The sequence below is a fragment of the Ascaphus truei genome, unplaced genomic scaffold (genome assembly GCF_040206685.1).
Source record: "Ascaphus truei isolate aAscTru1 unplaced genomic scaffold, aAscTru1.hap1 HAP1_SCAFFOLD_842, whole genome shotgun sequence".
NCBI lineage: Eukaryota > Metazoa > Chordata > Amphibia > Anura > Ascaphidae > Ascaphus > Ascaphus truei.
In genome coordinates this window covers 38,700-62,500 of record NW_027457180.1, presented here as the reverse complement: position 1 = coordinate 62,500, position 23,801 = coordinate 38,700, and the positions used below count along the sequence as shown (strand labels likewise).

The 23,801-nt window shown below is 46.6% G+C and overlaps 1 pseudogene; it reads left to right on the top strand.

Moving 5' to 3' along the window:
• LOC142486401 (importin-8-like) overlaps positions 1–13,030 on the top strand; it is a 109,473-nt pseudogene extending 96,443 nt beyond the window's left edge.
• Positions 13,031–23,801: the final 10,771 nt, after the last annotated feature.

The following is a 23,801-nucleotide window of genomic DNA, read 5'->3' as shown; positions in this document are numbered from 1 at the left end:
GACTGACGCACTCACACACCCTGACTGACGCACGCAAACACCCTGACTGACGCACGCACACACCCTGACTGACGCACGCACACACCCTGAGTGACGCACGCACAGACCCTGACTGACGCACGCACACACCCTGACTGACGCACGCACACACACCCTGACTGGCGCACGCACACAAACCCTGACTGGCGCACGCACACAAACCCTGACTGGCGCACGCACACAAACCCTGACAGCCACACGTACACACACTGACAGCCGCACGCACACACCCTGGCTGACGCACGCACACACCCTGACTGACGCACGCACACACCCTGACTGACGCACGCACACACACTGACGCACGCACACACTGACTGACTGATGCACGCACACACACACACACACTGACTGATTGACGCACTGACTGACACACACACATACATACTGACGCACGCACACAACCCCTCACAGCCGCATGCACACAACCCCTCACAGCCACACGCACACATACACAGACTGACGCGCGCACACACACACACACACACACACTGACTGCTGCACACACACCCACTGACTGCTGCACACACACACACTGACTGCTGCACACACACACACACACACACACACACACTGACACACACACACACACACACACACTGACACAAACAAACACACACACACACACACACACACACTGACACACACACACACTGACTGACACACACACACACACTGACTGACGCACGCGCGCACACCCCCACACCCACGCGCACACACACACAGACTGACGCGCGCACACACACAATGAATGGTACACACACACACACTGACACACACACACTGACACACACACACACACACTGACACACTGACACACACACACACACACACACACACACACACACACACACACACACACACACACACACACACACACACACACACACACTGACTGACACACACTGACTGACACACACACACACACTGACTGACACACACACACTTAATGACGCGCGCGCGCGCACACCCCCACACCCACACACTGACTGAATGACTGACTGACTGCCGCACGCACACACTGACTGACTGAGGCACACGCACACACTGACTGTGTGTGTGTGTGCGTCAGTCAGTCTGTGTGTGTGTTTGTGTTTCTGCGTCAGACTCACTGACGCGCGCGCACACACACTGACTGACTGACGCACACACAATGACTGACGCACACACACTGCATGAAGCTGTAAAGGAGGGAGGGGGGGAACTGGATTGATGTGAATGGGGGACAAACAGAGAGAGGGGGAGGGGTGAGGAGAGAGAGAGGAGCGGGAACATTACATCCCGGGCAACGCCGGGTCTCTCAGCTAGTATAAAATAAACGTAAAGAGAGGGTGCATACCATTCAATGATGGATACAAAAAAAGGAACAACAGGACAGTCACTCTTATACTCCCAGAAAGTGAATATATATATCATTTACGTGAATCACTATCCGTATTTGAAGTGTGTGTGTATATAAATATATATATACATACAAATGAGCATACAGTAATATTTCCATTTGCTATTTGCCTTGCTATGGAGGGTTTTTGTCACTTTTTTACTCACATAACTTCACATATACATACATATATAATATATAATATATATAATATATATATATATATATATATATATATATATATATATATATATATATATATATATATATATATATATATATATATATATATATATATATATGCAGTGGAAGTGTATTGTGTGTATTTACTTACACACTCACTCCACATTTCAGTAACATACATATACATCTAAATAATATTCACATATACACGTTTGCTATAAATGGAATTATTACAATTTTACATTATATACACGTGCAATGAATGGAATAAACACTGTAATAAGTTTGAAATCGCCTATCCGAGCTGCTATGCATGGCTGATCCCTTTTCTCCAGCTTCCTTGAATGTACTATGAGGAAGATCATGTGACCAGATGCTAGTGCACGTTTAGAGAGAGGGAGGGCAGTGCTGACAAAGGGGTGTGCCTGGGTTTGTGACAGGACATGAAGGGGCAGTGCCTTAGCAAATGGCTGTTAAAATAGAATACAAGAAAATTGGTCTTTCAAAGTTGTTTTTTTAAAAACAGAAAATGCTAAAAGTATTATTTCTTACTACAGAACTGATTTATTAAAAAAAACACACATGCAGGATATAGACTGAACTGCAGCTTTAAGTGGAGGCGCAATGGAAAAATGGAATCAACTTTATATTCACCTTCAAAGTGAGTGGTCAATAGTAATTAAAATATACATATATGGTGCACTACTAATGCAAAAACATACATTAAATACATAAAAAATTGTTAAAAGTGATATTGCTAAATATCATATAGCTGAACTGGTAAAAGTGTGTAAAGGTCAGAGTTGCCTGTGAGAAAGGTGGTAGCCTTAAATGCTGCTGGCTGTCAGCTCCTTCCTCTCTGGGGATAACGCCTGGACCGTCCTGCCACATAGCTGGACCGAGCGCTCACACTGCTGGGACTCTGTGAGTAGGCGGGGGCCGTGGATCACCTTGGTGTGCGCCGTCAGATGGGACCGTCCTGGGCATCTTCCAATTTTCTCCTCCGGTTCACCTCCAGAGTCGCTGTATTGCAGCTTGGAAGGGTAGCAGGGTAGCAGGCTGATCAGCTTACTTTGCTGCAAATGTCAAGATTTTCCGCTCACCACTTATGACTTCCTCTGTGTCCACTTCACACACTACTGACTCAATGCTGTCTCCTACGCGTTTCTCCATGTGATGTGGTGTAGGAGGAGCCAGCATTGAGTCAGTAGCCAGCAGCCTTATTATAGCATAAATGCAAGTCCTTTTTTTTTTAGTGTGAAATATACTTGGTGACATTTAAATCACCCAGGTGATGCTTTTCGAATAAAAGTAGCACCTAGTAATGGTTATCAGGGATATTGGCCTCACGAGAAGCTGTGAAATACAGCCTGCCAATGTCCTAGTAAAAGGGACATTCCACGGCATGCATCTTCCAGACTGTTATGAGCTGTACATACGCATGGATGTGATGAGACTTTGTCTTGTTTAGGGGTGCAGGGCCAAGATCTCTCGTGGTATCACTCGCTGACAGCCCCGCTAAGTAATGATCAGCCTAAACACCTGTAGGAAATCTACACAATGGCCGAGCAAAGGAAGAATGCAGCAGGTCAGTCACTTCAAAGGAGCCAAAGATGATGGGGGTTGGGGCTCTAGCAGGAAAGTGAGAATCCCAGCGTATATCGCCCCTTAGACTTAAATACAGAACAGTATCCTGCGGTGCTCAAAAACTCGGTGACAAAAGTCAAATAGACATTTAAAGTCTTAATGATGCAGATATAATGCACAACGTTTCGGAGGAAATTCCTTCCGGAGCTGTACGATTATGCATCCAAAGAAGGGATTTTTCCCGAAACTTTGTGCATTACTGCTGCGGCAGACGTTATTCTAACAAATCACCGGCTTGTCCCTGGCAGGTACCTGGAATGCGACACTGTTCACCCGGAGCATGCCGCGTTCCAAGCCAGGGGTCATGCCCGGCTGACGCGCGGCTGATGTGTTAATTTATAATGGTTCAGGATTTAATAGGCTGCAATGCTTCGCGTGTCCGCCAGATGGCATAAATTCATGAATTGTAATGCAGTATATATATATATATATACAGTACAGTATATATATACTGTATAACAACAACCCCTATAACCCCTAACATACAGTACTGTATATGCACATCAATGATACTATGGGCCGGCGGGGGCGAGATGTGTTTGCAGCAGAGAGAGATCCGCTGCTCTCTCTGCGCAAACATCGGCACATTAAAAATTATTTCAAATACATTTTTATTCATAGTGTAGATGTGCAAGGGGGTCTCCGGAGCTGAACTGCGTTGGTTTCAGGTCCGGGGACCCCCTGCTCCCCGAGATACAGGCCCCTTTATGAGGTGCCGGTATCCCTCTGCATTTAAAGGTCCCAATCACGTGACCGCGGCATGTAAACAAAGCAGAGGGATACCGGCACCCCCTAAAGGGGCCTGTATCTCGGGGAGCAGGGGGTCCCCGGACCTAAAACCACAGCGGTTGTGCTCCGGAGACCCTCTGCACATCTACAGTATAAATAAAACACATATATAAATAAAAACTCATTCCTTACCTTAGCGGCTATGTGCTACGGTAACGAAGCAGCATTTCTGTATTTTAATAATATTGTACAGTGAGCAGGGGGTTCCCAAAGCCAGAAATTAATGCTCAGGGGACCCCCTGCTCCTGCACAATATTATTAAAAATACAGAAATGCTGCTTCATTACCATAGCGTATAGCCGCTAAGGCAATGAAGGGGTTAACCCACCGTGCCCGCTTTATTGTGGGTAGTGGGGGTGGGTGAAGGGGGTATTTGGCCCTTGGTGTGAGTTTAGGACTTGCGGGGGGGTTGCGGGTGCATTTAACCCCTTCACGACTGTAGCAGTTAATACCGCAACGGTCATGAAGTGGTTAACCCCTCCCGCTACCCCCCGCAAGCCCTAAACAACCACCGTTGGGGCTAATACCCCCTTCACCCACCCCCGCTGCCCACAATAAAAAAATCTCACACACAGCAGCCGCCCAAAAATAAATAAATAAATCTAAATAAATAAATGAATATAAATAAATACATTTGAAATACATTTTTATTCATAGTGTAGATGTGCAGGGGGTCTCCGGAGCTGAACCGTGTTGGTTTCAGGTCCGGGCACCCCCTGCTTCCCGAGATACAGGCCCCTTTATGAGGTGCCGGTATCCCTTTGCATTTAAAGGTCCCGATCACGTGACCGCGGCCTGTAAACCAAGCAGAGGGATACCGGCACCCCCTAAAGGGGCCTGTATCTCGGGGAGCAGGGGGTCCTTGGACCTAAAACCAAAACATTTCTGCTCCGGAGACCCTCTGCACATGTACAGTATGAATAAAACACACACATCAATAAAGACTCATTCCTTACCTTTGCGGCTATGTGCTATGGTAACGAAGCAGCATTTCTGTATTTTAATAATATTGTACAGTGAGCAGGTGGTTCCCTAAGCCAGAAATGAATGCTCAGGGAACCCCCTGCTCCTGCACAATATTATTAAAATACAAAAATTCTGCTACATTACCATAGCGTATAGCCGCTAAGGCAATGAAGGGTTAAGGCAGAATAAACAATAAATACATTAAATACATATTTTTAATGTGTGTGTTAAACCTTCCTGCCTTCACTGTAATCTATGTAAAAACCCCTCCCCATATTGTGTGTGTTAAACTTCCCTGCCTTCAATGTAATCTATGTAAAAACCCCTCCCCATATTGTTTGTGTTAAACTTCCCTGCCTTCACTGTAATCTATGTAAAAAACCCTCCCTATATTGTGTGTGTTAAACCTCCCTGCCTTCACTGAAATCTATGTAAAAACCCCTCCCCCTATTGTGTTTGCTAAACTTCCCTGCTTTGACTAATCTGTGTAAGCCCCCCTCCCCCTAATGTGACGGTTAAATCTCCCTGGCCTGTGTTTCTGTGACTGCAGTGTACTGTATGTAAATGTGGGGAGGGGGATCCCGTGTAAATAACCACACCCACACCCACTACCCACTACCCACCTGCACATGGCCCCTCCGCTGCTGCAAAAAAGAGACAAAAATTAAAACATACAAAGTAATGTCCCCTAACCCCTTAATCACCATAGCGGTTATTAACCGCTACAGTCATTAAGGGGTTAACCCACCCTCACCCACCACTCGGGATGCCTACATACCCTCCCACACTAACCCCCCCCCCCCGTGAGGCCTAACCACCCTCACCCAGTACCCACAAGGGAGGCCTACCCACATACCGTTGGGGAAACACCCCCCACCCCCACCCCCAGTACCCACAATAAAAACAATACAGTGACCCACAATAAACATCATTCTATTTATTAAATACATTACCCACCCCCTGTGCCCCCCCATACATACAAGATTTATCCTTTTACATATAGGGTTCATAACGCAGCCCCACGTGAGTCCCCGGTGGGCTGGCGGGCACCTGGACAGACCTACAGTTTACCAGCAGCCCTTTTTACACAGGTTCTGGAGGCCTGCTGGTGGGTCCCGCCAGCACCATGGCCCCCAGGTGGTCTCCTTGGGTCACCGTGGGCCACAATTGGGTCCCCACGGTAGGCCTGCGGATGTCTGGGAGCCCTGTGTCAGACCCACAGGTGTCTGCGGGGCCTCGGGTGGTTCCCTCGTGGGTTTGGGGAACTCACGAGTGCTCACTACGGGTCCGCGGTGCCCCCACATAAGTGGGACCACACATCATCATCCCCGCACCTACGGGTCGGCGGTGCCCCCACAGAAGTGGGACCACACATCTTCATCCCCGCAGACTACGGGTCGGCGGTGCCCCCACAGAAGTGGGACCACACATTTTCATCCCCGCATGTGTCACCCGTGGAACCACCAGCCTGATACCCGAGGGATACACGAGGCGATCCGCAGGAGGTCTCCAGAGGTCCCACACAGAACCACAGAACCAACCCTGAATGTAAAAAAAATAAACCTCGCCTATACATTCAATACATACACCCCCCCGAACACCTACAGTACAATAATGTGCAAAATAACTATTATCCAGATATGGATAATAGATTAATTGCCCATTATTAAAAACATTAACTAGCATATTAAAATAAATAAAGTACTACTGACCTCATCAATACGACGTGTCCGTCACCAGCAACATCCTTGTCTTGCCCACAAAATACATAGCAAATACAAAGCCAATACATTGCAATTACATTCAGATATCAATTAACCCCTTAAACGCCGTATCAGATAATAACCGCAAAGGTGATTAAGGGGTTAAGCCAGACTGGCCTGATACCCACCCTTCACCCATGAATTTGTACAGTGGCTTCATCATGCAACTATATATATATACTGTATATATACTGTATACAGAGAGAGAGAGAGAGAGAGATTATATATATATATATATATATATATATATATATATATATATATATATATATATATATATATATATATATATATAAAAACCAACATCACAGCTTGCACTCAATGTACTGGTTCATATAGACAGGTGCTAGTCTCAAATAATAGAAAAACAACATTACCATTCTCTCGTCCGGTAAAGAAAGACTGCACTCGGTTCAGTAATCATGAAAAACTGTATTGGGCATCTGAATAAAAAAGATAAGTCACCCAATCCGACGTTTCGGTCCTGGAATAGGACCTTTCTCAAGGGGGTGCTTTTCATTGACGTCACATATATATATACACACAGTATATACACACACATGATGAACCAATATACAAATAAATGTAGAAGGGTTATCAAAACCATACTGTCCTACAAATAACACTTCTCCATACAGACACACTACAATAAAATCAATTTCCTTTAATAATCCTAACTGATCTCACAATCTAATTCATCAAATGCCAATGAAACACCTCACATTCCAATCAATACATTACAACCAATCAAGTAAACAAAAATCAATTAGCAATCATTATTTACATCCCTAAACTATTGACACTCCATCCCGAACAATGAAACAATTAACTAATTCACGCCTGGAGCAGAACAATTTAGCCTGTGAACAAATATAAGTACCAACCAGAATACAACCTTTAAAACCAAGGCTATCCCTGAACACCATACACCACAAAATACATAGCCAATACAAAGCCAATACATTGCAAGTACATTCAGATATCAATTAACCCCTTAAACACCTTATCAGATAATAACCGCAAAGGCGATTAAGGGGTTAATATATATATAATCTCTCTCTCTCTCTGTATACAGTATATATATATATATATATATATATATATATAGTTGCATGATGAAGCCACTGTACAAATTCATGGGTGAAGGGTGGGTATCGGGCCAGTGTGGCTTAACCCCTTAATCACATTTGCGGTTATAATCTGATAAGGTGTTTAGGGGGTTAATTGATATCTGAATGTAATTGCAATGTATTGGCTTTGTATTTGCTATGTATTTTGTGGACAAGACAAGGATGTTGCTGGCGACGGACACTTCGTATTGATGAGGTCAGTAGTACTTTATTTATTTTAATATGCTAGTTAATGTTTTTAATAATGGGCAATTAATCTACAGTATTATCCATATCTGGATAATAGTTATTTTGCACATTATTGTACTGTAGGTGTTGGGGGGGAGGGGGGTGTATGTATTGAATGTATAGGCCAGGTTTATTTTTTTTACATTCAGGGTTGGTTCCGTGGTTCTGCGTGGGACCTCTGGATACCACCTGCGGATCGCCTCGTGTATCCCACGGGTATCAGGCTGGTGGTTCCACGGGTGACACATGCGGGGATGAAGATGTGTGGTCCCACTTCTGTGGGGGCACCGCCGACCCGTAGTCTGCGGGGATGAAGATGTGTGGTCCCACTTCTGTGGGGGCACCGCCGACCCGTAGGTGTGGGGATGATGATGTGTGGTCCCACTTCTGTGGGGGCACCGCGGACCCATAGTGAGCACTCGTGAGTTCCCCAGACCCCCGAGGGAACCACCCGAGGCCCCGCAGACACCTGTGGGTCTGACCCGGGGCTCCCAGACATCCGCGGGCCTACCGTGGGGACCCAATTGTGGCCCACGGTGACCCAAGGAGACCACCTGGGGGCCATGGTGCTGGCGGGACCCACCAGCAGGCCTCCAGAACCTGTGTAAAAAGGGCTGCTGGTAAACTGTAGGTCTGTCCAGGTGCCCCGCCAGCCCACCGGGGACTCGCGTGGGGCTGCGTTATGAACCCTGTATGTAAAATAATAAATCTTGTATGTATGGGGGGGCACAGGGGGTGGGTAATGTATTTAATAAATATAATGATGTTTATTGTGGGTCACTGTATTGTTTTTATTGTGTGTACTGGGGGTGGGGGGTGTTTCCCCAACGGTATGTGGGTAGGCCTCCCTTGTGGGTACTGGGTGAGGGTGGTTAGGCCTCACGGGGGGGGTTAGTGTGGGAGGGTATGTAGGCATCCCGAGTGGTGGGTGAGGGTGGGTTAACCCCTTAATGACTGTAGCGGTTAATAACCGCTATGGTGATTAAGGGGTTAGGGGACATTACTTTGTATGTTTTAATTTTTGTCTCTTTTTTGCAGCAGTAGAGGGGCCATGTGCAGGTAGGTAGTGGGTAGTGGGTGTGACTGTGGTTATTTACACGGGATCCCCCTCCCCACATTTACATACAGTACACTGCAGTCACAGAAACACAGGCCAGGGAGATTTAACCGTCACATTAGGGGGAGGGGGGTTTACACATATTAGTCAAAGCAGGGAAGTTTAGCAAACACAATAGGGGAGGAGGTTTTACAAAGATTTCAGTGAAGGCAGGGAAGTTTAGCAAACACAATAGGGGGAGGGGTTTTTACATAGATTACAGTGATGGCAGGGAGGTTTAACACACACAATAGGGGGAGGTTTTTTTTCCATAGATTACAGTGAAGGCAGGGAGGTTTAACACACACATTAAAAATATGTATTTAATGTATTTATTGTTTATTCTGCCTTAACCCTTCATTGCCTTAGCGGCTATACGCTATGGTAATGAAGCAGCATTTCTGTATTTTAATAATTTTGTGCAGGAGCAGGGGGTTCCCTGAGCATTAATTTCTGGCTTAGGGAACCCCCTGCTCACTGTACAATATAATTAAAATACAGAAATGCTGCTTCGTTACCATAGCACATAGCCGCTAAGGTAAAGAACGATTCTTTATTGATGTGTGTGTTTTATTCATACTGTACATGTGCAGAGGGTCTCCGGAGCAGAAACGTTTTGGTTTTAGGTCCGGGGACCCCCTGCTCCCCGAGATACAGGCCCCTTTAGGGGGTGCCGGTATCCCTCTGCTTGGTTTACATGCCGCAGTCACGTGATCGGGACCTTTAAACGCAGAGGGATACCGGCACCTCATAAAGGGGTCTGTATCTCGGGTTGCAGAGGGTCCCCCGAACTGAAACCAATGCGGTTCAGCTCCGGAGACCCCCTGCACATGTACACTATGAATAAAAATGTACAGTACTGTATGTTAGGGGTTATAGGGGACGGCTTTAAAGACAACAGCTCGCAAACGCCCCCATGTGTTTTTACACGGCATTGCAGTATTGCAGCCAGTGGGAATAAAATGCTTAAATCACAGCCGGGAATTTAACGCAATACACTCCGGCCGAAAACTATACAAAACCGAACATCACCGGGATATACCGAAATTTGCAGAACTAGCCGAGTTAGAATAAAGTGTGTCGCCTCTGTATGTCTGCATCACTAAGACTTTAAATGTCTATTTGACTTTTGTCACTGAGTTTTTGAGCGCCGCAGGATACTGTTCTGTATTTAAATATCCTCATCCCGGCAGATTTTCCTCATCTCCACCATGCTTTCAGTTCTCTAATGCACGTCAGTCACTCCCACAATGGCAAAATACATATATGAAACCTCAAAGAGGCGCTTCCTATGTGAAATAACTTGTGATCTTCTTGTGATAAATGACTGGGAAATATTTGTGTTCAAATATATCTACAAATTATATAGTTGATGTGATTACGTGTAAATAAATTCAATCATGATCCAAAAATGTGTATATACCAGTAAAACCATTAATGAGATTTAGGACTTTGTGTATTCAGCAGCTTAAACTCAGAGAAACTGTCCAAGATAGATCCTGAAACAGTATTTTTGTAGTGTGTGTGGGAAGCGCTAAATCTCCTCTGCACCAGATAACTGTTATAATAATCCATTTAGAGAAAACCATAAAAGGAGGAGCGTACCCCAATCTCTACAAAAATACACACGAGCAGCTAAATGTAGAAGGTTCAGCCAGTTGCGGGGGCTGAATTAACTGATCCATATTATGTTACTGTATATGCCAGCGTTCTTATTCTGTTTCATTTCATCCGTTGTTTGATTAGGACTTGCCGCACCCCAGACAAGTACAATAAACTGCAACAGAAGATAACTAACTCCAGGTACATTTGTGGGACATGGCAGCTGGTTTTAAGATTGGGGCTTTTTTTTTTTTAAACTTGAATTTTATTGAAAACATAATTTTACATAAATGGAGATACAATTACACATAACAGGTGTAGCACCTGTTCCCCCCTCCCCCCCCTCCCCTGCCACGGAATATCTGGCCACTACATGGGTATTGTCCCCGGTGCTGTAGCTCACCTGCTGGTTCAGGAAGTCTGAGTGGCTCCGCAGTTGTTATCCTTCCATGAACACCGGTGGCTCAATCATTTGGACTGAACTACCTGTACTTGGGCAGGAATATCCTTAAAACCTGGTCTGTTGGGGGTCCTTGTGGACAAGTTTAAAACCGCTGTTCTAGACGTGAGCTTGTTTTTCCTCAGAACACACTTTTTCACAGGAATAGCCAACACAGTTGTAGATTGAGCCACCTGTGCTGAAGCAGAGATACCATTAAAAAGCTAACCTGTTGGTGGCCCTTGACTGGAGTTGACCACTCCACCTTAGCCCTTTCCTGTAACATAGAGTAACACTAAATTGAAGACAGCCTTACATCAACCAGTTATGCTGTTTTGTGTTTTGGAATTGCACCAGGGTGGTGCGACCTGACAGGGCACACAATCTTGTTCAGCTCTGGGCTGACCTCGCTGGTCCAGAATTGAAAAACAATCCTGATTATACTGTACTAAATCACTTGCATGTAGCTATGATGGTGACGGCCAAGGCCATTGTGCCTGAGATTGATGTAGGCATTTTTATTCTAGATACAGTTACAAAGACAGCAGGTGGGATGAAGTATCTGTAGTGGCTGAAATATATGTGCCATCTGATCAAAGCCATGCATTTTCTTCTAAAGCTTGCGGTCTACATGAGTTTTTAGTGCTGTGTGCTGTACAGCTGTACTGTAGTAGTGAGACTTGCTGTCTCCGGAGCCAGGGCTTGCGAGAGCTTCAAGCCGCGGTTCCAGAGATGGTGCTGCCCATGCCATCCTGCAGGGGGGATCCATGCTTTCCATGCTTTCGAATCGGACATGCAAATGAGCATACAGTAATATTATATATATATATATATATATATATATATATATATATATATATATATATATATTATTCTTATTCTTTATATTATTTTTACTAACCTACCACTTCACGATCTACCACCTAACCATTTAGGTTGGGATGCTTCATATACCTAAAAAGTACTGTAGATCAGAAGCATACAGTACAATTCAATGAGTTTATACACTATTGACTTGGATGGGAGGTTCCATCATTCACGGTTTAGTTCTTTCCACCGTTATACCTCTCGCATCCCTTGCAAAGAGATGCTTAGGAAATACTTTGGTCTCATTGGGCTATTGTTAACGCAATGCTGTTGTAAATCTATCAATGTTTAGACACTAAAAACCCGACCAGCTTGTCCCAGCCTCATTATTATAGCGCTTTTGATTAAGGTGAAAAGTGGAGACTGCACTGTTAATGGAAAGGTGTTTGTGGGGGTGGGTGTAGCATGTAAATATGCAGAAGAAAGAAAAAAAAGTTCTGGTACAAAATGCTTTTTTTATTTAATGTGAAAGTGCCAGTTGGTAGTGGAAGAAATTGACATTGAAGAGCACAATCTAGACATAGGATTCTGTCCCACGACTCTCACTGTTGTTGTATTTTTTTATTTCCAGCTTCTCAGAAGATTGAGCAGCAGAACGCTGCTTAGTTAGAGTGCCATAAGCTCTCAGCACCTTCCTTCTGAGGAACTCGGCTTGGAGACAAACGGGGAAAGCTACAGAGAACTCTTGGAAACCTTTATTATCATATTTTGTATGTCTCATTGACCCAAAAAAGGTTAAGTTAGACTTTCAGACTGCAGCGATGCATCATAAGACTCCATTATGTGGCTTTAAAATCTTCCGACATACTATTTCATCCTGAGAATGTGACCGATTGTGCGCTGCACATGGAGCTGGACTTAAAATAAACTGAAGCAGAAATGCCTCGCTGCTGGACCGTGTACATGATTCTTAATTTTCTGCTGTTTGTTTTGGTACAGTAATGCATTTGGACTTAAACTGGCTACTGGAAGATACAGTATGAACCATATGAAATTCTTGGTCTTTGGACCCTCACTGGAATCCTTTGCCTCTTCATCTTGATGTATTTCTTCATTCCCTCTCGTTTGTTCTTTCATGTGTGTAACTGGCGCGGATGTTTCAGATTTAAATATAGGCCACATGGAGCAGAACGGTCTCTATCTCCCCATCACAGGAGAGATAAATTCGTTCCTTGAAATGTCTGTCTTCAGAAAAGCCATTGGTTTTCCAAGCTCCTCACCCCTCGCAGAGCTGACCTAAATCTGTCTGCAGTCAAGTCCTTTCTATTATACTCTTAGCACTTCTTTTTTTTTTGCATACTATTTTTTTTCTTTTTGTTTACTTGCTTACATAGTTCATCACAGGTCACATGGGGTCCTATGTCAGGAAAAATAAAACTCTTTGTCAAAAAATTTATTTTAAAGATGCAGCATTTGTGCTTCTCTGGTTCTCTCCTTCAGTAAGAGCGTGTAGTGCTCTGTGTGTCTCAGATCTGGTACAATATAACTTTGCTCACAATAACATGTGTGTCTGAGGCTGCCAATGTGGGGACAGCTGGGGTTACTGTCCCGGGCCGGCGAGTCAAATTCCCCCCTAACAGCGACCCTAACGTGAGGCTGCACTCCTTATAAGCCCCTTTCCTGGCCGCCAATTCTCTCACAGCAATCTGTGGGCCTCTACGCTTCACCCCTATACTGACCCCTCATGCCTGTGTCCCCCTTTTCTGCGGCCCACTGTAGCTTTTAGCAGGCCAATCCCCAGGCCTTTAGGACCCTATTAGGGCTGTGCCGTCCTTCCGCAGGCCCCTCTCATTGCCTCTCGTAAATCACCTCCCCACCCTCCAGGCCCATTCACTATTAAGTTAACAAAAATTACAACCCGTACAGTGCCAGAGGGCAGATACATATAGATTGATATAAATCTATCTTGCTAAGGGGCTAATTTTATACTGGGGGGGTTAAACAATTGTAAATAGTAAGCCCACTTGAAACACCAGTGTTTTCTTGCAGCTGAGTCGTGGCTTATTAGATCAGCGATACGGCTGTTATTAAAATGCAAATGCTTTTAATATATTATATGTGATAAGTGCTTGCATAGGGTAGAGATCAGCTAGTTTTTAGCTAGTTCCAGTTTGGGTATATGCAGAAATGCACCTTTAAATCACTCTAGCTTAACACAAGGATTATAATGTTAGACTAGCTGTTATGTATTCCAGTCGTTGTGAACATTATACAAAATAATTTGGGGCTCTGAAATACAAAAAAACTGTACAATTACTAATAGACTTCTATTTATTGAAATGTGTTGAAGCTAGAGTATGCAGGTAAGTTATTAGAGATGTATGGTTATACACAAAATAACAAGACCTGTTGCTGCTTTAACCTTTAGACTGAAATTGTTAATTTGTGTTTTATCTATTGTTTAATGCTTACTGTGACGGGAGACAGGAACTTAACCGAGGTGATTAAGGCAAAAGGCAGGACAAAGCCGTTCAATAAAAACATTTTATTCCAGCCGAAGCCAGCAAGCCCAGCACAAAAACACAAATTAGAGCGATACTCACAAAAACAGGGCATACAGGGGTGAATTCTGACACAGTGCTGAGTGCCACATCAAACGGTTATCCAGGGCTTGCTTCCACTCTCCAATGGGGGTAGGGACTGTCCATACCAGGTAAAATTTGCGGCAGAGCGCTTTCAGAAGTCCAGCTGAAAAGTCTTGCTCCCGCGTCCATGACAAAGCCTCGCATCTTACTGCTTAAATCACCTACACGTTAGGATCCGAATGAGCCGTGGAGCGCTGATCGGGTTCCCTTATCTAGCTTCACCGCTGCCATAGAAAAGCATGGTAGAGGGGCTGGTGACCAATCACAGCATGGATGCTGTTCACTGACTAATCAGGAGGCAAGGGCTCGCCTGAATTACCCAGGGTCTGTGGAGGGAAGTTTAAACGGGGCAATGGGAGCAGCTAGAGAAAAAGAGATGTAATCGGGCGCTCCTAATTACTGGAAGGGTGTAGGGTTTAATGTGTGTAGCCCCGAGGTAAAATCACGATTTCTGGCCCCTCTCCGCGAGTGCCGTGGGGTCGCGGGTGCCGCCGGAGGCAGCGGTGGACCCGCCGGCACTTCACGAGGGTGGGGGCCAGTGAAGGGAGCGCTCGGCATTCCTGGAGGTCCGGGCGGCTCCGAGAGCAGGGCGCCGCCATCAGCCGTTAGGTCGCGCATGCGCGGTAGCAGGCAGGCGCAGGGAAGGCCCCAGATAGGTCGCGCATGCGCAGAGAGGGGTAGAAAGTTAAGGCAGCCCCAGAGAGATCGCGCAAGGGCAGGACAGGGAAAAGAGGAATTGAGGCGGCCATTAGGCGTTCGCGCATGCGCGGGAGAAGCGCGCACGCGGCCCCAGTGTTTAGGCAGCCCCCTGGGAACTACAATTCTCAGGAGGCATAGGGAGACCGGCATCAGGTGTCTGATTGCGGCCAATAGGGCTGGAGGAAGCTCAGCCCGGGAATATAGATACATTTCCCGGGCTTGGGAGAGTCAGTCTGCACGAGGAGAAGGAAGGAGTAGGAAGGGTGTAGGGAGCGCGTGGCTCCTGCATCAGGTAAGGGTTCTCCTTAGGTCCCCAGGCAGGCCCCAATTCCCGGTAAGGGCAGGGGGTAACTGAAAAGGGACGGCCCTAGATAAGGAGGTTACCTTTAGGTGCGGAAGGTGCAGTTTGGCAGTGCCACAGCGGATAGTGCTGTGCGCACTGGCAAATAGGCACAGCGTGAGTGCAGTGGATTTGCTGCGGGATTCAGGTGGCTGTGTGTGAGTGCAGCTGTGTGTGTGTGGGTCGCTGCATGTGCTGGGCGCAGTGTGTGCAGCGTGTGTGAAGTCTGCAGGCTGACAGTGTGAGCTGTATGTCTGCTGCAGGTGTTAGGAGTAGCGAGTAGCTAGAGAGTTACAGATAGGACTGGGTAGCTAGGGGAGGGGGCAGGTTATTGTTCCACAGGCCCTAGGAGTTTTCCCCAAGCCACCCCAGGTTGCGGTTCCTCAGGGACAGGCCCTAGGTTAGGGTTACTGTCACTCTAGGAGTAGTTAGTTATAGGAAGGGATAGCGGCGGTTGCTGTTCCCGTGCGACGGTGGTGTTACCGAGAGACGGTTGAGTTCCCGTGGAGCGGTGGGACCCTCGTTGGGGTCCACGGCAGAAGTACCTGGATAGGATCAGACGGACGTCTGACCCTTTCAGAAGCGAGTTGCAGGCCCGAGCATCGGAGTGCTCGGAAGGTACCTCTGAAGTATATAAGTGCACCAACTGGGCCCTAGCTTAATTTAGTGACTGCGCAGTCACCCACGACCTCCGTAGGAGTACGGGACATTGGGTGTGGGGGATCACAGGACACTGGGTGGGAACACCAGACATTGGGCCGAGGTAATGCGGATAGAGCATAAGGTTATGATGTTGTGTACTGCTTTGTTTGTGTGTTAGTAAAGTGTTAGTATTATATCTATGAGTGTTGTATTTCTTACCCAGGGCTATCTTTCATCACGGGGATCCTGGGTAAGTGGAGGCGCTGCACCAGGTAATGGTAAGGGTTTCCACAGGCTCCCAGCTAGCGGAGGCTCAGATCTCCTGGAGCCACAGGTGTGATACAGTACCAGTAGTCCCTTAGAGCAGGTGTGTTGCAGGGAAAGGAACCGGTTAGACCACGAGGGGCCAATGTGAGATTGGGTGGGTCAGGCCGGTTCACAAAAAGGGCTACATGTGTATAATACACACGTAACACACTTAACAGTGCAATACAATACTTGTGCACATAAATTGTGAAGTTAAAGTGAACAAATATTACAACAGGCAAGTGATAACACCACAAATTTGAGAGAATAACTAATTTATCATCAGCACAACCAATAGTGAATACATCTCGTGTGGTAATAAATGTAAAGAGGCTCTAGAAAAAAATGGTTCCTTGGTCTTTACGATTCTTGTTGTCTTCCAGGTGAGGGGAGCACAGGGTGTTCACAGCAAATATATGAAAGAATAATAGAAAACACAATAGTGCGGCCAGTGCGATGAAATGAGGTTCCACTCACAAATATCCTCTAGGTTAAAGGCATGTCATAGATTCATTCTCTTTCTAACTGGAGCCGTAGTGGAAGGAGACATCCATGTTGGGCTCTCCAAGGTTAGGTTGCAATCCTCTTGTATAACTCCAAAAGCAAGGAAAGAAACTCGCATACACAGTAGTGTGGTGTGTTTCAATATATATTGTGAATAACAGCAGGTATAAGTATAGATCCACTCACATTGTACATGAGTACAGGGAATGGAACGAGTACTGATCCGTGGCGTCTCAATCCCCGGCACACGTATCCCCTCCGTGTTCCTACGTCACTTCCGGTGCCGACTTGACTGTGGGCAGAAGCGGTCAGACGCGCTGGTACCGGTTGTCACGACTCCTTGTCGCGTTCTCTGCACAGTTTTGACAGATTGTACGCGTTTCACTAACATCTTCAGGAATCAATACATCCATTTCTATCTGGGTATTTATAGGCTTCCCACTCATTAGTATAAATAGCTTAGGTAAATGTTCATTATATTGTTATATTATTATTACATCGCCACTTCGATACTACCTCAATGGGAGCAGCCCCTCTAAGATGGACTTGGCAAAGGCTTCCCCCGGCTGCCAGGATATCTCCCGCTGGGCTGGCGCTGCTCTGGCTGGGGAGACACTCACATGCTCTGCTTTTGTGGTGGCTGCCCCCTCCCCCAGCTTGATCACCCCTGGACACCATCTAGAGAAGTCTGTGTCCTTCCAGGCAATAAGGTGAGGACACAATTTGGGGGGTGATGGGGGAGTCAGGGTGAGGTGATGGGAGACCAGAGTAAGGATGGGGGAGGTGAGGTAATGGGGGGGCGAGGTGATGTGGGGGGGGGCAGGGTAAGGTGATGTGGGGGGGGGCAGAGTAAGGTGATGTGGGGGGGGGGGCAGGGTAAGGTGATGTGGGGGGGGCAGGGTGAGGTGATGTGGGGGGGCAGGGTGAGGTGATGTGGGGGGGACAGGGTGAGGTGATGTGGGGGGGGCAGGGTGAGGTGATGTGTGGACAGGGTGAGGTGATGTGAGGGGGGGCAGGGCGAGGTGATGTGAGGGGGGGGCAGGGTGAGGTGATGTGAGGGGGGGTAAGGTGGGGGGGTGAGGTGATGGGGGGCCAGGGTGAGATGGTGGGAGGCCACGATGGGGGTATTTTTTATAATGTATTGGGGAGGTGGGGTTTTTTTTATAATGTATTGGGGAGGTGGGGGTATTTTTTATAATATACTAGCTGATATACCCGGCGTTGCCCAGGATGTAAATAAAAATGATGTTGTTGAAAAAAGTTTGTATTGGCGTACCGGCGCCCTCCTCACCCATACGGGTTAAGTGTTCAGTGGGTGAGGCGGGGGGGGGGAGGGTGGCGGCCATTATTGCGGAGTGGTAAGAGGTGGTGGGAAAGGGTGCGTGCAGGTGGCAATATTGGGGCCGGAGGAGTGGAGGTTGCACGGCAGGGGGGGAGTGGAGGGTGAACGGCGGTACGGGGGTGGAGCGGTTTGCACGGTTGGCCTGGGGGGGGGGGGAGCGGAGGGTGAACGGCGGTACAGGGGGTGGAGCGGTTTGCACGGTTGGCCTGGGGGGGGAAGGGGAGCGGAGGGTGAACGGCGGTACAGGGGGTGGAGCGGTTTGCACGGTTGGCCTGGGGGGGGGGGGGAGCGGAGGGTGCACGGCGACCCGGGGGATTGCAGCACAAATTATCTGTCCCCCATGCCTAAAGATATTGTTATTTATTTGCTGCAGTGAAAAGGGAATAAAAACATCTGTGTATTGCAGACTCAGCAGACCCCAGACACTCATACCTCCTGAGCCTATACCCCTGCAGACTCCACATACCCCATGTGTTGCACCTGTATGTAGAAGTTAATCTAAAATGGCTGCTGTGAGAATCTCCTCACTGTCATTTAATGCCTACATTTAAGCCGGGGAGGGGGGTGCGGGGAGCGGAGGGTGCACGGCAGCCAGGGGGGAGCGGAGGAGGCGCGGGATGGGGGGGAGGGCTTGGGCCCTATCAGACAGATTTATGTCTGCACCACACTCCGGCTGCCGCCATCTTGTGTGTGTGTGAGGGGGGAGCAGCAGCAGGCAGGGGAAAATGGCGGGAAAGTGGGGAGGAGCTGAGGGAAGCCGAAGTTCAAATGTGCGCTCTTTAACCCCTCACACTCTCTGCATGAGGTCTCATGTCTGGCGGCAGAGACCAACTACACACTGACTGAGAAACTTCTGATTGGTCAAATGTAAATAAGGGGTGGAGCCAAAATTATAGTAGGCATTAAATGACAGTTAGTGCGGAGATTGTCACAGCAGCCATTTTGTGTAAATATTTTCAAAGACAGATTCATTTCTACATACAGGTGCAACATATAATACGACCACTGCATATTAGCATGTGAACATTTCAGTGCATGAAGCCTATGTAAGCTCCACATACAGTATATGTACTATAGTAATGTATTATGTTCTTACCTATCATGGCAATAAGAAAAAAATATATATATATATACAGTATATACATATATATATATAATCTATATACACACATGTTGTATAAATAACAATATTTAGGCATTAAATGACAGCTAGTGAGGAGATTCTCACAGCAGCCATTTTGTGTAAAGACATTAATTTCTACATACAGGTGCAACACATGGGGTATGTGGCGTCTCCAGGGGCGATAGGCTCAGGAGGTATGAGTGTCTGGGGTCTGCTGAGTCCGCAATACACAGATATTGTTTTTATTCCCTTTTCACTGAATCAAATAAATAACAATATGCATGGGGGACAGAGATAATTTGTGCTGCAATTAGTCGGGAGTGGGGGTGGGGGGCAGCGTATCTCTCCCCTAACACTTAGATGTTTCAATAGCACTGGACACCCGCAGGTGTTTGATATAATATCCCTACTTCATTGCTACGCGGGATTTCATTGTACCGGTTTTTATTCCCATTTCACTGAATTTGTGTTGCAATTAGTCTGGAGGGGTGAGTATTCGGGAGGGGTGAGGGGGGAAGCGTGAGGAAAGTGCACAGGCAGAGAGAGGGTGTGAAACTTACCAAAGATGGGTGTGCTGGTCAGGCGATGGGAGTGGAATCTGCAGGGGTTATGTGGAGTCTACAGGGGGTATGTGGAATCTGCAGGGGGTATGTGGAATCTGCAGGGGTGATAGGCTCAGGAGGTCTGAGTGTCTGGGGTCTGCAGGGCTGATAGCTGAGCCCGCAGGGGCGAGGCTCAGGCAGTACGAGTCTGTGTGTGTGTGTGACAATGGGCTAGGTGTGTCAGTGACGTCATCACACCCCGCAGCCCAATGAGAGCCATTGGGGACGGGCAGATCGACGGACCAATCATATTCTCTAGAGGCACAGACAAACTGTTCTGCAAACAAACTTTTCATTATTTTTATATATAGAAGATTGGGGAGGTGGGGGTATATTTTATATGTATTCAGGGGGCGTGGGGGTATTTTTTTATATGTATTCATGGGGCGTGGGAGGCGTAGGGGTATTTTGTATATGTGTTCGGGGGCGTGGGGGTCCAGTATTTTTGGACAAGCCACCTGGCAACCCTAGATATAAGGAGTGTAAAGCTTTAAAAGTGAGAAGAATTGAGTGTGAGATGTGGGATTTGATCGGAAGCAAGGAGATTCCAGGAGGGGAGACGCGGAGACAGATTTAGGAAAGAGCAGAGCGATTCAGCCAGCAGCATTAAGGATAGATTGTAAGGGAGACAGGTGAGAGGTAGGAAGGCAGGACAGCAGGAGGTTACAGTAATCACGGGAGAGAATGAGGGCCTGAGTCAGAGTTTTAGCTGTCGTGCAAAAGAGGAATGGCGTATCTTTGTTATATTATTGAGGAAAAAGCGACAGGTTTTAGAAACGTTTTGAATGTGAGAGAGGAGTCAAGTGTGACCCCTAAGCAGCGTGCTTGGGCTACCGGTTGAATGATCGTATTTTCAACAGTAATGTGGAAGGAGCTAGTAGGGCCAGGTTTGGGAGGAAATATAAGGAGCTCTGTTTTTGCCATGTTGAGTTTAAGGCGGCGGAGGGCAAGCCAGCATGATATAGCAGAGACATTCAGAAACTTTTGTTTGTACAGCAGTTGTAGAAAAGTAAATTTGTGTGTCGTCAGTATAGAGGTGATATTTAAACCCAAGAGATTGTGTACAGAGAAAATGGAGTTCCGAGGACAGAGCCATGGGGTACCTCCACAGAGAGATCAATAGAAGAGGAGGTGTTAGCAGAAGAGACACTGAAAGTACGGTGGGAGAGGTAAGAGGAGATATAGGATAGAGCTTTGTTCCGAATACCAAGAGTATAGAGGATGTGAAGGAGAAGAGGGTGGTCCACGGTGTCAAATGCTGCAGAGAGGTCAAGCAATTTTGGCAGCATGGAGGTCATCAGTTATTTTAGTGAGGGCTGTTTCTGTAAAGTGAGCAGTGTAGAAGCCAGATTGTAGAGGGTCTAGGAGAGAATAGGTGTTGAGAAAATGGAGCAAGCGAGAGAATACAATACGTTCAAGGAGTTTAGAGGCAAAAGGCAGGAGGGAGACAAATCGATAGTTTGAAAGACAGGCAGGGTCAAGCCTGCTGTTTTTGATTAATGGTATGACTGTTGCATGTTTGAAGGAGGGAAAGGTACCAGAGCAGAGGGAGGAGTTAAAAATGTGTGTGAGCGTAAGGATTAAATAGTAGGAGCAAGAGGTTTTAGGAGATGGGAGGGAATGGGGTCAAGAGAGCAAGTGGTAGAGGGAGAAGAGATCAACAATGACACATCCTCCTCTGAGACAGTGGAAAAAGAGTCAAGGAAGGCAGGAGCAGAGTTAGGAAGAGGTGTAGGATGGGAGGAAGAAATAGAGGGGATGTTCTGGCGTATGGATTCCACTTTTTCCTTAAAATAGTCAGCAAACTCCTGAGCTGAGATGGAGGAAGAAGAGGCAGCTGAGGGTGGTTTTAGTCAAAGACAGAAGAGTCGGCATGGGCTAGACTTGTGCGGGTTGATTAGAGAAAGTAGGCTTGTTTAGCTTGCGAGAGGGCAGAGTTGAAACAGAATAGCATAAAGTTTTAGTGAAGGAAGTCTGCGAGTGTATGACATTTCCTCCAGTGGCGTTCATAGGAACGAGTGGAAGAACGCAGCATGCACGTATGGGAATTTAGCCAGGGTCTGGGGTTAAAAGGGCAAGGACGGCAGAGAGAAAGCGGGGCATGTAGATCAAGAGAGGAGGATAAGGCAAAGTTGTAGTTCCTGACCAGGTTGTCAGGGTCTGTAACAGAGCTGAGAGGAGAGGGAGGAGCGTAAAGTGGATTAAAAGTCTGGCACTGTAGGTAATAGAGCGCAGGTTTCTGTAGAACCGAGGGGTAGCTGGAGAAGGGGAGAAGCTAGATTGAGAAGATGAGGTGATGGTCAGAGAGGAAAAGGGGAAATCGGGGTGAGAGAAGTTTTTAGTGAAAACCAGGTCTAGGTACTGGTCATCCTTGTGGTTGCTGGTTCCTGTCCACTGTTGAAGGCCAAAAGAAGAGGTTAGAGAAAGCGGGAAGTCCATGGGAGAGAAGTGTCATCAATGTGGCAATTGAAGTCTCCAAGGAGAAGAACATGAGAGTCTGAGGAGAGAAAGAAAGCCAGGATTCAAAGTGAGAAAGGCAGAAGGGGAATGAGTAGAGGTAGGTGGACGATAGATGACCGCCATGTGGACAGGGAGAGGAGAGAAGATCTGGACAGTGTGAGCCTCAAAGGAGGGAAATGCAAGAGAGGGAGGAATAGGAAGGGTATGGTAGCGGCAGAGAGAGGAGCAGGAGCCCCACACCTCCACCCCTGCCATCAGGGCGCGGAGTGTGGGAGTAAGAAAGGCCCACAGGACACCTGCAAGCTCATATTGAACACCCAAAATAACCACAACATATATATAAGCATATAGGTGTCACAGAGGAGTGCTACGGAGCATGGCGATATATATTTAAAACCAGAGACAGAACATGAAACACCGACAGAGCTCAGTGCACATCCAGTGAAACCTATACACTGTACAGTGCCTAAATATATATGTATAGATATCTATTAAATAAAATGGTCTTTTAGTTTAACATTTTGGCCAAAGTGTTGTAAGCCCCTGAGCCACTACACGGCAGACCACATCTCAAGTGGTTCCAAGTCTGATTGAAGCTTTTATTAACCTGTATTCCATAGCATCTCACACTCTCAGGGGAACTTGCTTGCTTGCAGTATGATTGTGACAAATCTAAGAGTGCTTTTCCTGGTAATGTACAGGTTAATAAAAGCTTCAGTCAGACTTAGAACTATGCAACTAATTTTGACAGATGTATTATAAATCATTCTTCCTGGTAATGCACAGGTTATTAATAATTGATATTAGTGTTAGGGACCCTTGAGATGTGGTCTGCCGTGTAGTGGCTCAGGGGCTTACAACACTTTGGCCAAAATGTTAAACTAAAAGACCATTTTACTTAATAGATATCTATACATATATATTTAGGCACTGTACCGTGTATAGGTTTCACTGGATGTGCACTAAGCTCTGTCTGTGTTTCATGTTCTCTCTGTTTTTAGAAAGAAAGGCCAGCATAAGATAGGGCAGCTTCCAGAGCAGAGTCAGACTGAGTGAGTCAAGTCTCAG